Source organism: Somniosus microcephalus, unplaced genomic scaffold (genome assembly GCF_052327205.1).
Source record: "Somniosus microcephalus isolate GS21.2 unplaced genomic scaffold, FLI_Smic_1.0 unresolved_chr5, whole genome shotgun sequence".
Classification (NCBI taxonomy): domain Eukaryota; kingdom Metazoa; phylum Chordata; class Chondrichthyes; order Squaliformes; family Somniosidae; genus Somniosus; species Somniosus microcephalus.
The window spans coordinates 42,617,522-42,632,367 of NW_028225183.1; the positions used below are offsets into that span (position 1 = coordinate 42,617,522).

Below are 14,846 nucleotides of genomic sequence, written 5' to 3' on the forward strand. Positions count from 1 at the left end.
CAGATACAGAGTAAAACACACACTCACATACCAGAGACTAACAGATACAGAGTAAAACCCAACTCACATACAAGAGACTGTCAGATACAGAGTGAAACCTACACTCACATACCAGAGACTAACAGATGCAGAGTAAAACCCACACTCACATACCGGAGACTAACAGATACAGAGTAAAACCCACACTCACATACCAGGTAATAACAGATACAGAGTAAAACCCACACTCACATACCGGAGACTAACAGATACAGTGTAAAACCTACACTCACATACCAGACAATAACAGATACAGAATAAAATCCATATTCACATACCAGAGCCTAACAGATACAGAGTAAAACACAAACTCACATACCAGAGACGAACAAATACAGAGTAAACCCCACACTCACATCCCAGAGACTAACAGATACAGTGTAAAACCCAAAGAGTAAAACCCACACTCACATACCAGTGACTAACAGATACAGAGTAAATCCTACATTCACATACCACAGACTAACAGATACAGAGTAAAACCCAGACTAACATACGAGAGACAGACTGATGCAGAACAAAATCAACACTCCCATAAAAGAGAGTGTGAGAGGTGCAGAATAAAACACACATTCACATACCAGAGACTGAGAGGTGTCGATTCAAACCCACACTCACACCCCAGAAAATTACAGATGCAGAGTAAAACCGACACTCAACCCAGAAACTGACAAATGCAGAGTTAAACCCACACTCATACCACAAACTGACAGATAGAAACTAAACTCCACACTCCCAACCCAGAAATTGATAGGTACCAAATAACCACACACCCATATAAGATAAACTGACAGTTATAGCATAAAACCCACAAACACGTTCCAGAGATTGCCAGATGTATAAGAAAACCCCATTCAAATACAACAAACTGACAGGCACAGAACAATGTTCCCTCTAATATTTTGGGTGTGCAGCCCCTTTAACTGGGTGTGTGGCCCATTCAAGTTTTGGCACATGCATGGTTTCTTCCACTGAAGAGCCGGTGAGCAGCCTACGTGGGTTCCCCAGACATCCAGAACATTTGTATAGAGACTAACATAAATCATAGCAAAACCCACACTCACATCCCAGAAACAGACAGATGCTGAATAATATACACACTCACTTACAATAATCTAACAGATACAGCATAAAACCCACACTCACATTCCAGAGACTGACAAAATCAAGTGGAACCCACACTCACATCCCAGAAAGAGACAGATGGAGTAAAATCCACACTCACATCCCAGATACTGATAGATTCTGAGTGAAACATGCACTTACATCCCAGAGACTGAAAGCTACAGAGTAAAACCCACACTCACATCCCAGAGACAGACAGATACAGAGTAAAACCCACACTCACATTCCAGAGACGGACAGATAGAGAAGAAAACATACACTCACAAACCTGAGACTGACAGATGTAGGGTAAAATCCATACTCACATCCCAGAAACTAGCAGATACTGAATAAAAACCACACTAACTTACAGAAAATGTCAGGAACAGAGGGAAACCCACACTTACATATCAGAAACCGGCAAGTACAGAATAAAATCACAATGACATACCAGAAACTGACAGGTACAGAGTAATTCCCACATTCACATGCCAGAAACTGACCGATATAGAGTGAAACAGACACTTAGATCCCAGATGCTGTCAGGGTGTGTAATAAAACCCAAATCAGAAACTGAAGAAAAAAACAACGCTCACATACCAGAGACTGACAGGAGCATGCCATAAGGCCATCGAGTTTGCTGCACCATTCACTAAGATCATTGCTGAACTGCCTAGGTTCCAGGCGGTGCTTCTGCCGAAGAAATTCAGGGCTGGGCCCAGCAAGAGCAAGTAAAGGGGAAAAGATTTAATCTAATAACATAAAGGCTCGTTTCAGAGCCACCCATTGTATCTGTGAAAGGGTTGCTTACTGTCTGCAGAAACTGACCTGTTGATCACAATTATCCCAGCTGTGTTTTAATATTAAATCCCTACAGTTGTTAAGCTGGAATTGTCCTGATTAGAAGTGACCCTCAGGCAATTTCGGTCATAGAACGGTCAATGTCTGTTAAACATTTATAAATCTAGATCGACATACACAGCAGTGAGTTTGCTGTTCAGATTATTGAATATATATATATCTATATATATAGGCAATATATTAATGAACCATCCTCGTAAGACAGGCCGTCAGTGACCATTTTTATTGAGAGCAGATTAGAAATAAATAAAGAACAGAGTATAAATAAGGGTGGGTTGTAATTCATGACAGCATTCAAGAATGTGAGATTGTGGTGAGCGCTAAATCTGATTGGATGTGTAAAGAGGCCAATCGGAGAGTTAAAGAACAAAGGATATTGACCATACTGCCATTAAACCAATCAGAATCGTTGCCTCCGCTCATCCCTCATTAGCATAGCTCTGTGGGACGGACCGTGCGGCTGCCTATATCAGGCGAGCTGATAGCAGCGTTTTCTTATATCTTTGCTTCTTGAAAGAGAAAATGGTTGACGAGAAGAAATCAGTTGCCAAGAAAGGCGCCAAAAAAGTCGTGAAGAAAGCGGCACCGAAGGGCGGCAAGAAGCGCAGAAAGTCGAGGAGGGAGAGTTACTCCATCTACATTTACAAAGTGATGAAGCAGGTTCACCCCGACACCGGCATCTCCTCCAAAGCCATGAGCATCATGAACTCGTTTGTGAACGATATTTTCGAGCGCATCGCGGGTGAGGCTTCCCGCCTGACCCATTACAACAAGCGGCACACCATCAGCTCCCGGGAGATCCAGACCGCCGTGCGCCTGCTGCTGCCCGGGGAGCTGGCCAAGCACGCCGTGTCGGAAGGGACAAAGGCGGTGACCAAATACACCAGCTCCAAGTAAAACTCCACGCTCTCCTGAAAGAAGAAACTCCAAACACAACGGCTCTTTTAAGAGCCACCCACAACCTCTCTGAAAGATCTACACATCGCATCTCCCTTTAGAATCAATTTACTGTAATTATTTCCTGAACAAGTGTGTTTGAGAACGTTTGAAGTTCCAGCTGTCAATTTAGTTTTGAATTTTCAGCTAAGCAGTTTCACTGACCGGATCGACCCTAGTGTCGCCGTTGTATTTCCCGCTCAGTAAACTACAAACACGGTCCCTGATCGCTCTTTCCCTTTGTTCTCAGATCCGTTCACTTGCAGCTCCTTCCGACGAATTATAAGCTTGTTTTTGAGATGAGACTCGGATTTCATTCACCTCAATCTCTGTAAAAATATTTTCATTTTTTTAAATGCCAATTGGCAGTCAATCGTTTTATTAACCCGAGAATTCCTGCAGTCTAACAACCCAGAATGGGAGTTCTTAGAGACCAGAATGGGGTCAGTTTGAACACTCTGTCCCTCTTCTCTTCTCACAGCAGGACTCCCAGATCTTGTTTCACTCCCGCAGCAGCGCCTGTGCAAAGGATCGATCGATAATCTGTGAATCCTCACTTTTACACAGATTGAGCTGGAATGTGTCCCGTTACAGAATCAATGCAAATTGAGGCCCGCCCGAGACATTTGAAATAGAACCCGAAATTAATCCTAATTGTAACAGCCTAGAATTTGCAAGGGAGAGATGGAATAAGACAAAAGCAATAAAAAACTGTCCGGAAATCTTTGGTTAAAAGTAAATTTATTCAATTAATTCGCAGATTTTGGAAAATATTGGCGGGCTTTTTGAAATTAAAAAATGGTTGTCGGACTGACTGTTGAGGCAGTTATTTCCACACACTTTTCATTGGCGGGAAAAACAGACTGTGATTGGTCACCGGAAAACACCAATGAAATTCACCACAGAGCGACCAATCACAAGTAGGCTGTCTTCATTACTACAGAAGCAATAAGAGGGGCAGATGTGGGCGGAGACTTTCATTCTTTCTCTCAACCAGTGAAGTGCGGAAATGTATGGAAGAGGAAAAACCGGCGGTAAAGCTCGGGCCAAGGCTAAGTCTCGTTCATCCCGGGCCGGACTGCAGTTCCCTGTGGGCCGTGTTCACAAGCTCCTCCGAAAGGGCAACTACGCTGAGCGTGTGGGTGCCGGAGCCCCGGTCTACATGGCTGCTGTGCTCGAGTATCTGACCGCTGAAATCCTGGAGCTGGCCGGCAACGCGGCCCGCGACAACAAGAAGACCCGCATCATCCCCAGACACCTGCAGCTGGCCATCCGCAACGACGAGGAGCTCAACAAGCTGCTGGGAAAGGTGACCATCGCTCAGGGCGGGGTGCTGCCTAATATCCAGGCGGTGCTGCTGCCCAAGAAAACCAGCACTGCCAACTCCAAGAGCAAGTAAACCGGACAAGATTCACTCTAATAACCTAAAGGCTCTTTTCAGAGCCATCGACTTCATCTGTGAAAGGGTTGCTTACTATTTAGCCATTTTCAGTAAACTGTCGAACATGTAGAAATCTAGATCCACAAACACTGCAGCGGGCTTGCTGTTAGCCAATATTCAGATCAGTGATTCAATAGGGAGGTCTGGCTTCAGCGAAAAACAATATACACGGAACCGTAACGTGAGATCGTCACTCAATGAACACGTTGTTGGGAGAGCCGAATATGAACCGATGTTTAGAACCGAGTATAAAGTGAGAGCGGGGTTGTTGGCCTTACCGTTCCTTATTGGGACAATAATCCCATAGGGATAAATATATACATCCGGACCCATACAAACATTTCCCCTTTTAATTGGCAGACAGGATCAAACCAGATTTACAGCTCTGGTTAATTTTTAAATATTCCAAATAGTAATTGAAGTTCCCACCTGTCCGCTGGTTTTAAAGGTTAGATTCAGACTTCAGGCACCTCGTTCTCTCTCTCGGATCTATCTGGTATGTCGAGTTGGATCAATTTACTATCAGAACCCCCACTTATATTTTCCGACTCACACTGGGCGAGTTCATTAGTCTACCGGGCAGCTCACTCACATTTCAACCTAGAACATAAACGCACCGTCAGATATACAATGCCGAAGTTTATAGATGCCCAGTTAAGGTAACAGTACAAGACCTGCACGGTGTGTGCACAGTCCAGTTTCTCTTGCGCTGATCGCAACTCTTTTCTTTGTTGATTTGGTGGCTCTTAAAAGAGCCGTTGTTGTATTTGGTGCTAAAGTCTGTTGCCGGGCAGGGTGAGTTTAGGCGCGCTCCCCGCGGATGCGGCGGGCCAGCTGGATGTCTTTGGGCATGATGGTGACTCGCTTGGCGTGGATGGCGCACAGGTTGGTGTCCTCAAAGAGCCCCACCAGGTAAGCCTCGCTGGCCTCCTGCAGGGCCATGACGGCCGAGCTCTGGAAGCGCAGGTCGGTCTTGAAGTCCTGAGCGATCTCCCGCACCAGGCGCTGGAAGGGCAGTTTGCGGATCAGCAGCTCGGTGGATTTCTGGTAGCGGCGGATCTCCCTCAGAGCCACAGTGCCGGGTCTGTAGCGATGGGGTTTCTTCACTCCGCCCGTGTCTGGAGCGCTCTTCCGGGCCGCTTTGGTCGCCAGCTGTTTGCGAGGAGCTTTTCCTCCGGTCGATTTGCGCGCTGTCTGCTTGGTCCTGGCCATTTTCTGAACCGATCTCAACACAATCTGCAACACATGGACTGTTAATGCGGAATTTGCTGTGTCCGCCTTGTTATACTCAGTGAGGGACCGCCCCGAGCACTGATTGGCTGGAGACCGGCGCCCACCCACTTCAAACCCAACTCTGACCAATCAATGAAACGCTGGAAACTCAGGCCCCGATTGGCTGAACTGTGATTAATCGCCCATTTCAAAAAGTCCGCCAATTTTAGTGCAGGAAATAACCGTTTTGAGACAAATCGATTTTATTCTGCACATATTGAGACGATCATTACCAGAATCATTGAAGGTTTTAAATGTACCTTCCTGGGCTTGGTGCTTTAGGGCCCTTCCCATTGCCCGCACTCTGGGCTGTTGATGCTGACAGGAGCGGGGAAAGGGCCCCGCGCCAATCTCCCGCTCTTCCACTCGATTCCTCTCCCTCTCCTCTCCAGCCCATTCAGAATTTCCCCCCGCCCGTCCCATTGTGACGTTAGCCGCCGCTTTCAGGGGAGAGGATCAGAATTCAGTCGCTTCTCTCTGTCCCCGTGGAGCCTGTGAGAAGGCCTTGGCCAATAATCTGTCATTGGGTAACTGTGCAGTCAGCGATCTGATACTCGGCACATTTTAGATTGCTGAATGGAGACTTATTGGCGCCGGTTACAGATAAGAGGCTGACAAATTAACCCTGTTCGTAGAACAGCGCCAGGAATTACTGACGGTGAACGCAGAATAACAGAACAAAATGACCGAGATTTTAAAATCATTCCATTGAAACTAGACTTTAGATTAATTCGCTTCCACCCGGCACTGGAATTGGCGGGCTTTTTCTAAAACAAAAAATTCAAACATTTCGCCTGGTCGACAATTTCAACCAATGATGTGCATACTTTCTAATGTGTGATTGTAGTTCTGTGATTTGTGAAGAAATGGGACTGTGAAGGAGACCACCAATCAGAAGTAAGGTCGGGTTCGACTTGACTGAGAAAGGCAGGGAGTGGAGGAGACAGAGTGAGAGATTAAACAGAGAGAGCGGGAGGGGAGGAGACAGAGTGAGAGATTAAACAGAGAGAGCGGGAGGGGAGGAGACAGTTTCAAGAGTGACAGACAGAGCAGAGAGCGGCCTCTGATCTTCCAGCTCCACCTCCAGCTTTCTGTAACCGCCAATTTCAAACCGTTTCTCGACAGTAGAACCGAAACACAGCGCTCCGCACAAACCCTTACAGACTCGGACTTCACATTCAAGGGTTTCCTGAAACCAGAATCTTTTACATAAGTTCCGGTTACAATTAACAATCAGTAATATTCGCGCCTATATACAGTCCCTTCAATCACAAGTCGACCCGTCTCCTTCCATGTCAATCTCTGACCTTATTCCATCTCCCCACACTTCCCCACACAGACGGGTTCAGCAGTTTACAAACTGATTTGGAGAATCTCATGTGTTGGGGTTTGAGTTGTGACGCGGGGTCTCCCCAGTGTCACCGTCTCACAGAGACTCTCACCCTGAACCTGTGAACTGAAAATGACCCTGAACTGAGACTGGAGCCGAACACCCCCCCAGTTAGAGTGAGGCCCGGCCCGGACATCCCATTCTGTGTTTTATTAGACATTGGGGAGGGGTGGGAGCTGCGAATGTCAGCGAGTCACCAGGAAGCCGGGGTTCATGTGAAATGATTTCAATCGGGAGTCTGAGCCCGGCCCCGGGACATGGATCATCTGATTCCGCGATCAGCTCTTTTTGGAATGATGTGGTGGCTCTGAAAAGAGCCTTTGGGTTCAGATGTTTACAAGTTGTCCTTTTTACTTTCTTTTGCTCGCTGCTTTGGGAGACTTTGCTGATTTGGGCTTGGCCTTGGGCTTTTCCACCTTCTTGGCTGCCTTCACCTTTCCGCCTGTTGCCTTCTTGGGGCTCTTGGGCTTCTTCACCGCCGCCTTCTTCCCAGCCGCCGCTTTCACTGTCTTTTGTGACGTTGCTGTCTTCTTGCTCGTTTTTTTGGCTGCTGGTTTCTTGGCTGGAGATTTCTTGGCTGCTGGTTTCTTGGCTGGAGATTTCTTGGCTGCTGGTTTCTTGGCTGGAGATTTCTTAGCTGCCGGTTTCTTTACTGCAGATTTCTTGGTTGCCGGTTTCTTCACCTTCTTTCCCTCTTTCCGCTGGGATTCCTTCTTAGCGAGCCTGAAGGAACCCGAGGCGCCCGTGCCCTTGGTCTGCTCCAGGGAGCCGTTTTCCACTTTCCTCTTGATACTTAACCTGATCTGGGAACTTAACTTCAGCACATCGACGCCGTTGGCAGCCAGAGCCTTCTTTACCGCGACCAGCGACATCCCCTTGCGATCGCTGCCACTTGCCACAACCTCGAGGATCTGCTCGCCCAACGTGGGACCGGCTGGCTTGGAGCGGGGAGCCGCCTTCTTCTTCTTGCTGGGAGCCTTGGTTTGAGCGGCGGCGGCAGGAGGAGCCGTTTCGGCGGCTGCAGTCTCAGTCATGTCGGCGACTCTGTAGAAAATCTCTCTGACAGTCAGAGCTGTGTCAGGAATGAAACGAGAGGCGGCGGCACAGAGCAACTTAAATGCAGTGAGCGGACGGGGCGGAGACATCCTGCTGTCAGCTCCCGGCCCCTCCAGCCTCTCTGTGTTTCTCTCTCCTCATTAACTCTCCGATTCCAATTAAACTCGGGCACTCCACATTCCCAGGCTAGACTCTGTTTCTCTCGAAGACCGGGATGTTTGCTGTCGAGAAAGTTTCATCAGAATTAAAGGCAGCAATTTCGATTTAAAGCCGTTTCTTTGCTGCACTGATCGCGCTCTCTCACCCGATCGCGCACATGTTCGCTGTTTTTTGACTGAAATTTGAAATCAAATAAAGCTTCACGTTTAATTCCCACTTCAGGGCTGAGCAGGGGGGCAGGACGATCCTATGACAGGGAAATCTTTGAATTTTACACAAGAGGGTCTCTGAATTCCGGCGATAAGAGCGGACACACAAACACAGTGACATTAGTCTAACCCACCCGCCCCTTTAACACACTCTCGCTGACACAATGTTCACTCTGCTCATTCACAGCACAATCTGTTCCCAGATTTACAGTTCACAGGACAGGTTTTCCTCTCCGCTCGGCCTGTGCTGCAGATTCTCGGGGTTAGTTGGAGTTTCCCAGCTCAGTCAGTGTTAAACACTCTGAGGCCGGCGCTCTGTTCCCCAGATTCAGGGGCAGCACCAGAGAGAGAGAGAGAAACAGACACAATGTCAGTCTTGCACTTTCAACAGTGCTTCCATATCAGGCTCAACTGTATCCCGCTCTGACAAACAGTACAAGAGAGAGCGGATAGCGAGAGAGTGAGAGAGACAGTGAGAGAGAGAGAGATTGGGCTGAGCGAGAGACAGGCCAGAGCGAGGCAGGGCGGTGAGAAAAACATACAGCCTATCAGTTCCAGGCTGGGCTCTCCAGTCCCGTGAATCCAGAGAGATCCCACTGGGGAGGCAGAGGATGCAGACTCACCTCTCACTGAGAGTTACAAGATTTACAGGAATGGTTCCACGGATGAGAGACCTCAGTTCCGGGGAGAGTCTGGCGAAGCTGGGGTTGTTCTCCTTCGAGCAGAGAATGTTGGGAGATTTGATGGAGGAGTTCAAAATCAAAAAGTGCCTGGACAGAGTAGACAGAGAGAAACTGTTCCCATTGGTGGAAGGGTGGGGAAGCAGAGGACACAGATTGAAGGTGATTGATAAATGAACCAGAGGTGCACTGAAGACACAGTTTTTGATGCAGTGAGCGGTTATGATCTGGAATGCACTGCCTGAAAGGATGATGGTGGCAGATTCAATCCTGGCTTTGAAAAGGGAATTGGATAAACACCTGAAGGAAACACATTTGCAGGGCTCCGGGGAAAGGGCGGGGGATTGGGACAAACTGAAGGGCCCTTGCTGGCACGGGCTCGACGGGCCGAATGGACTTCTTCTGTGCTGGAAACATTCAATGATTCTAGGCTTCTATGATATTGTACCAGAGACAGACACATTATTAATCCCACACTGCGGGACAATATCAGAGAGTGAGAGGAACAATGTCCCATATTTAACCCTCTCTTCCCTGTTGTACTCTCTTACAATCTCGCAGCTCAGGGTCGTTCGGTGTTACTCTCAGTAACCGAGTGATTCTCTCCGATTAAATTAATCTGGTGCTGTTCCTGTCAGATATTAACTCCTGCACGGTCTCAGCAAACACTCCGAATCCTTCGTTCCTCAATAGTTTCTGCAGGATTGCTTTGTGAAGACGCGATCATGAAGAACAAACAGCCTGCACGGAATGATCCCAAATTGAGCATCTTAAAGGGGCAAGCCTCCAGCTTTAAACATTCTCTGTCCTTTTTCCCCCAGGCCCAGTTCATTTGCTCAGATTCTGATAAAAGTGAGTTGGGGAAAGTTCCCTTTGATTTTTGTGCTCAATTAATGCTGGGAGTTGCGCTTGCGCTGTTTAGCCCCGCCCCCTCAATCAATTTCCAGTGAGCAGTAGAGCGCATGCGGGTCCCCTCCCCCAGCTCTGCCTCTGTTCGCCATTCACTCAGTGAGCGGAAGAAGATGGCCCGGAATGTAGACATCAGGGCCCCGGAGGAAGGCAGCAAACAGCAGCCTCCTTACAGCAGCACATCACTTTGGGAGCGTGTCCGCAGATGGACTCAGAGATCGGCATTGAGTCCGGGGACAGTTCAGGGGGAGTCGGCATCTGTTTGTAAGAGCCGGAGTGGAACAAGAACTGGTCTCAGAGCAAGGAGTGAGTGAGGGAAGGGGGAGGCCGTTCTCGGGCTGTGTGTGGTCAGCGTGTGTCCAGGGTAAGGGGGATAGAATGGGAAGGATCTGCTGTTTACAATCATTGTTGCTTTCTCTCGGCAAACCAGTAGTGAATGTTCCCGGTTTAGTTCCAGACTCGCCGTGTTTCTTGTCATTGGACAGTGAGCAGTGGAAGCAGAGCCGGACAGTAAGGATTGATACAAAGAGCATCTATTGCAGGCACCAGGTGAGAAGTGTGAAAGACACGTTTTAAACAGGGGCTGTTTGTTTTTGTTTGAATGGTTAGTCCCGTGGGAGAGGGACTTAGCATGGAAACATCGAAACATAGAAGATAGGAGCTGGAGTGGGCCATTCGGCCCCTCGAGCCTGTTCCGCCTTTCAACGAGACCATGGCTGATCATCCAAATTCAGTAACCTGACCCTGCCTTCTCACCACATCCCTTGACCCCTTTAGCCTTAAGAAATATATCTAACTCCTTCTTGAATATATTTAATGAATTGGCCTCCACTGCCTTCTGTGGTAAAAAATTCCACAGGTTCACCACTCTCTGGGTGAAAAAATTCCTCCTCATCTCTGTCCTAAATGGCTTACCCCTTATCCTTAGACTGGGAAACCTGGTTCTGGACTCCCCGGCCATCGGGAATATCCTTCCTGCATCTAGTCCTGTTAGAATTTTATGAATTTTAATGAGATCCCGTCCCTTCTAAATTCCAGCGAGTATAAGCCCAATCGACCCAATCTCTCCTCATACTTTATTCCTGCCATCCCAGGTATCAGTCTGGTGAATCTTTACTGCACTCTCTCCATGGCAAGAGCATCCTTCCTCAGATAAGGCGACCAAAACTGCACACAATACTCAAGGTGTGGTCTCACCAAGGCCCTGTACAACTGCAGCAAGACATCCTTGTTCCTGTACTCAAACCCACTCGCTATGAAGGCCAACGTACCATTTGCCTTCTTAACCACCTGCTGCACCTGCATGCTTACTTTCAGCGACTGATGCACAAGGACACCCAGGTCTCATTGCACTTCCCCTTCTCCCAATCTATTGCCGTTCAGATAATAATCTGCCTTCCTGTATTTGTCACTAAAGTGGATAACCTCGCATTTATCCACAGTATACTGCATCTGCCATGTTTGTGCCCAATCTGCCCTGTGTAAATATCCCTGCTCCATCGGGTAGTCCCATTCACGGAGCAGTGCAGCGGTTGGTTTGTGGCACTGAATTGCTGTAAAATTGGAAAACACACTTGGTGTACAGAAGCTGATTGCTGCAGTACTGCAGTGGAGTCAGACACTGACACTGTTTGTATCGCTGGCTTTCCTCTGCGAATGTTCATAATGATTGTTAGCAGAGAGATTATAAATTGACCCAGAGAGTGGTGAACCTGTGGAATACTCTACCACAGAAGGCAGTTGAGGCCAATTCATTAAGTATATTCAAGAAGGAGTTAGATATATTTCTTAAGGCTAAAGTGATCAAGGGATATGGGGAGAAGGCAGAGACAGGGTACTGAGTTTGGATGATCAGCCATGATCTCATTGAATGGCAGAGCGGGCTCGAGGGGCCGAATGGCCTACTCCTGCTCCTATCTTCTATGTTTCTATCACCTTTTTATTTTTTACCTCATCTGATCTTGATTTATAAGAAATACTTTTAATCCCTACAGGCAAGTATTTGAAGTAACCGGATTAAATGTGAAGCTCCCTCCACCTGAGGCATGAGGAACAGTGCAGCCAGCTCCATCTCACACACAGTAGGTATGTTATCACTCCCAGTGTGCAGAGACACGGACAGGTTATCAGTTCCACAGTCACAGACAGCAGCAGTGGTCAGTCCACCACTGCTCACAGTTTACAGTGACACATTTTCAATCCAGCAGTCAAACAGATCAGGAGAGACCGAGGTTGTTTCCATTTCACCACAACTCAGTACTGCTGACAGGTAGATACATCAATCCCAGCCCATAATCACACCCACTATCAGGTTGAAAGGCTCTGTGTCAATCTCACAAGAGTGCAGTCTGAGCTACAAAATAAATATCCAATACGACAGACTGGTTGAAAGTTACAGAATCCAATGCAATGAAGTAACCCAGAGTGCAGAATGATAAGAACATAAGAAATATACGAAACAGGAGCAGGATTGGGCATTTTGCTCTTCGAAACTGCTCCGCCATTCAGTGAGATCATGGATGATACTCTGACTCATCTCCATTTTTCTGCATTATCCCCATATCCCTTTATACTCCTAATATTCAAAAATCTATCGATTTCTGTCTTGAATACACTCAACAACTGAGCCACCACAGCCCTCTGGGATTCAGAATTCTAAAGATTCATCACCCTCTGAGTGAAGAAGTTTATCCTCATCTCAGTACTAAATGTCCGACCACTTATTCTGGGACTGGGACCTCTCGTTTTAGACTCCCCAGCCAGGGTAAACCTCCTCCTTGCATCTACCCTGTGAAGTCTGGTAAGAATTGTGCATGTTTCAATGAGATCACCTCTCATTCTTCTAAAGTCTGGGGAATTTAGGCCTATTATACTCAATCTGTCCCCCAAACCAGGAACCAGTCTGGTGAATCTCCATTGCACCCCCTCTATGACATTACATATACACATTGCATACCAGCCCAAAAATCTCATACATAAACATATTGAAAGATATAGTATCAATTCCATTAGTACTGACAATGCTACACAGTACATACCACTCCAAAAATCTTAAACAGTAGCAGATTAAAGGTATCATATCAATTCGATTATTACAGCCTGAACTACACAATCACACAGAGTACCAGAGACTCACTGATACAGAATTTATACCACACTCACACACAGTACCATAGACTCACAGATACAGAATAAATACCACACTCGCACACAGTACCAGAGACTCACAGATACAGAATAAATACCACACTCACACACAGTACCAGAGACTCACAGATACAGAATTTATACCACACTCACACACAGTACCAGAGACTCACAGATACAGAATAAATACCAAACTCACACACAGTACCAGAGTCTCACAGATACAGAATTTATACCACACTCACACACTGTACCAGAGACTCACAGACACAGAATTTATTCCACACTCACACACAGTAACAGAGACAGAGAGATATTGAATGTATCCCACACTCACACAAGATACCAGAGACTGACAGATACATAATTAATCCCAACCCAAACATATTACCAGAGATTGACAGATGCAAATGGATCCCACACTCACACAGTTCCAGTCACCAGTACCAGACAGAGACACAGTATCAGTCTTACAGTTTCTAACAGTGTATCCACAGGACATTAATTAAAATATCCCTCCTTCATGTACAACATGAGAGAGAGAAAAGCGAGTGAGAGTGAGAGTGTCGGTATTAGACTTCCTGTCAATGTGCCAATTTCACGCTCAGTAACAGCATCCCACCTTCTTAGAAAGTGCAACAGAGAATGAAGAGAGACAGAGCAAATGGTTAGAGGGAGAGACAGAGTGAGGAGGACAGTGAGAGGGAGAGAGAGTATCAGTTCCAGACTAAACTGTGAAGTTCAGTTTATTTCCAGAAAGCTCCCAGTGGAGAGACAGAAGATGTGGTCTTATACTGATATTGTACCAGAGACAGACACATTATTAATCCCACACTGCGGGACTGTGTCAGAGAGCGAGACAAACAATGGTCAATATTTAACCCTCTATTGCCTGTTTCACTCTCTGCAACTTCGCCGCTCAGGGCCGTTTGGTATTACTCTCAGTGACCGAGTAATCTAGGACTGTTGCTATCAGATATTAACACATGCCCCGTTCCAGGAAACACTCCGGCTCCCTCGTTCCTCCCATGCTTCTGCAGGATTGCTTTGTGAAGACGGCACAAGATCAGCAAACACCCTGCACGGAATGATCCCAAATTGAGCACCTTAAATGGACAAGCCCCCAGCTTTAGACATTCTCTGTCCTTCCCCCCCCCAGGCCCAATACCTTTGCTCAGATTCTGATAAAAGTGAATTGGGGAAAGTTCCCTTTGATTTTTATGCTGAATTATGCAGGGAGCTGCGCGTGCGCAGTTAAGCCCCGCCCCCTACGTCGATTCCCAGTGAGCAGAAGAGCGCATGCGCAGTCCCCTCCCCCAGCCCTGCCTGTGATCGCCGTTCACTCAGTGAGCGCAAGAAGATGGTTTAAAAGAACCGGGACTGGAGACATCAGGGCCCCGGAGTAAGGCAGCAAACAGCAGCCTCCTTACAGCAGCTCATCGCTTTGGGAGCGTGTCCGCAGATGGGCTCAGAGATCGGCATTGAGTCCGGGGACAGTTCAGGGGGAGTCGGCGTCTGTTTGTAAGAGCCGGAGTGGAACAAGAACTGGTCTCAGAGCATGGAGTGAGTGAGGGAAGGGAGAGGCCGTTCTCGGGCTGTGTGTGGCCAGCGTGTGTCCAGGGTAAGGGGGATAGAATGGGAAG

At 47.3% G+C, this 14,846-nt stretch overlaps 1 pseudogene; it reads left to right on the forward strand.

The window, feature by feature from the left end:
- Positions 1-1,466: 1,466 nt before the first annotated feature.
- LOC147088007 (histone H2B pseudogene) lies at positions 1,467-2,930 on the forward strand (annotated as a pseudogene).
- Positions 2,931-14,846: the final 11,916 nt, after the last annotated feature.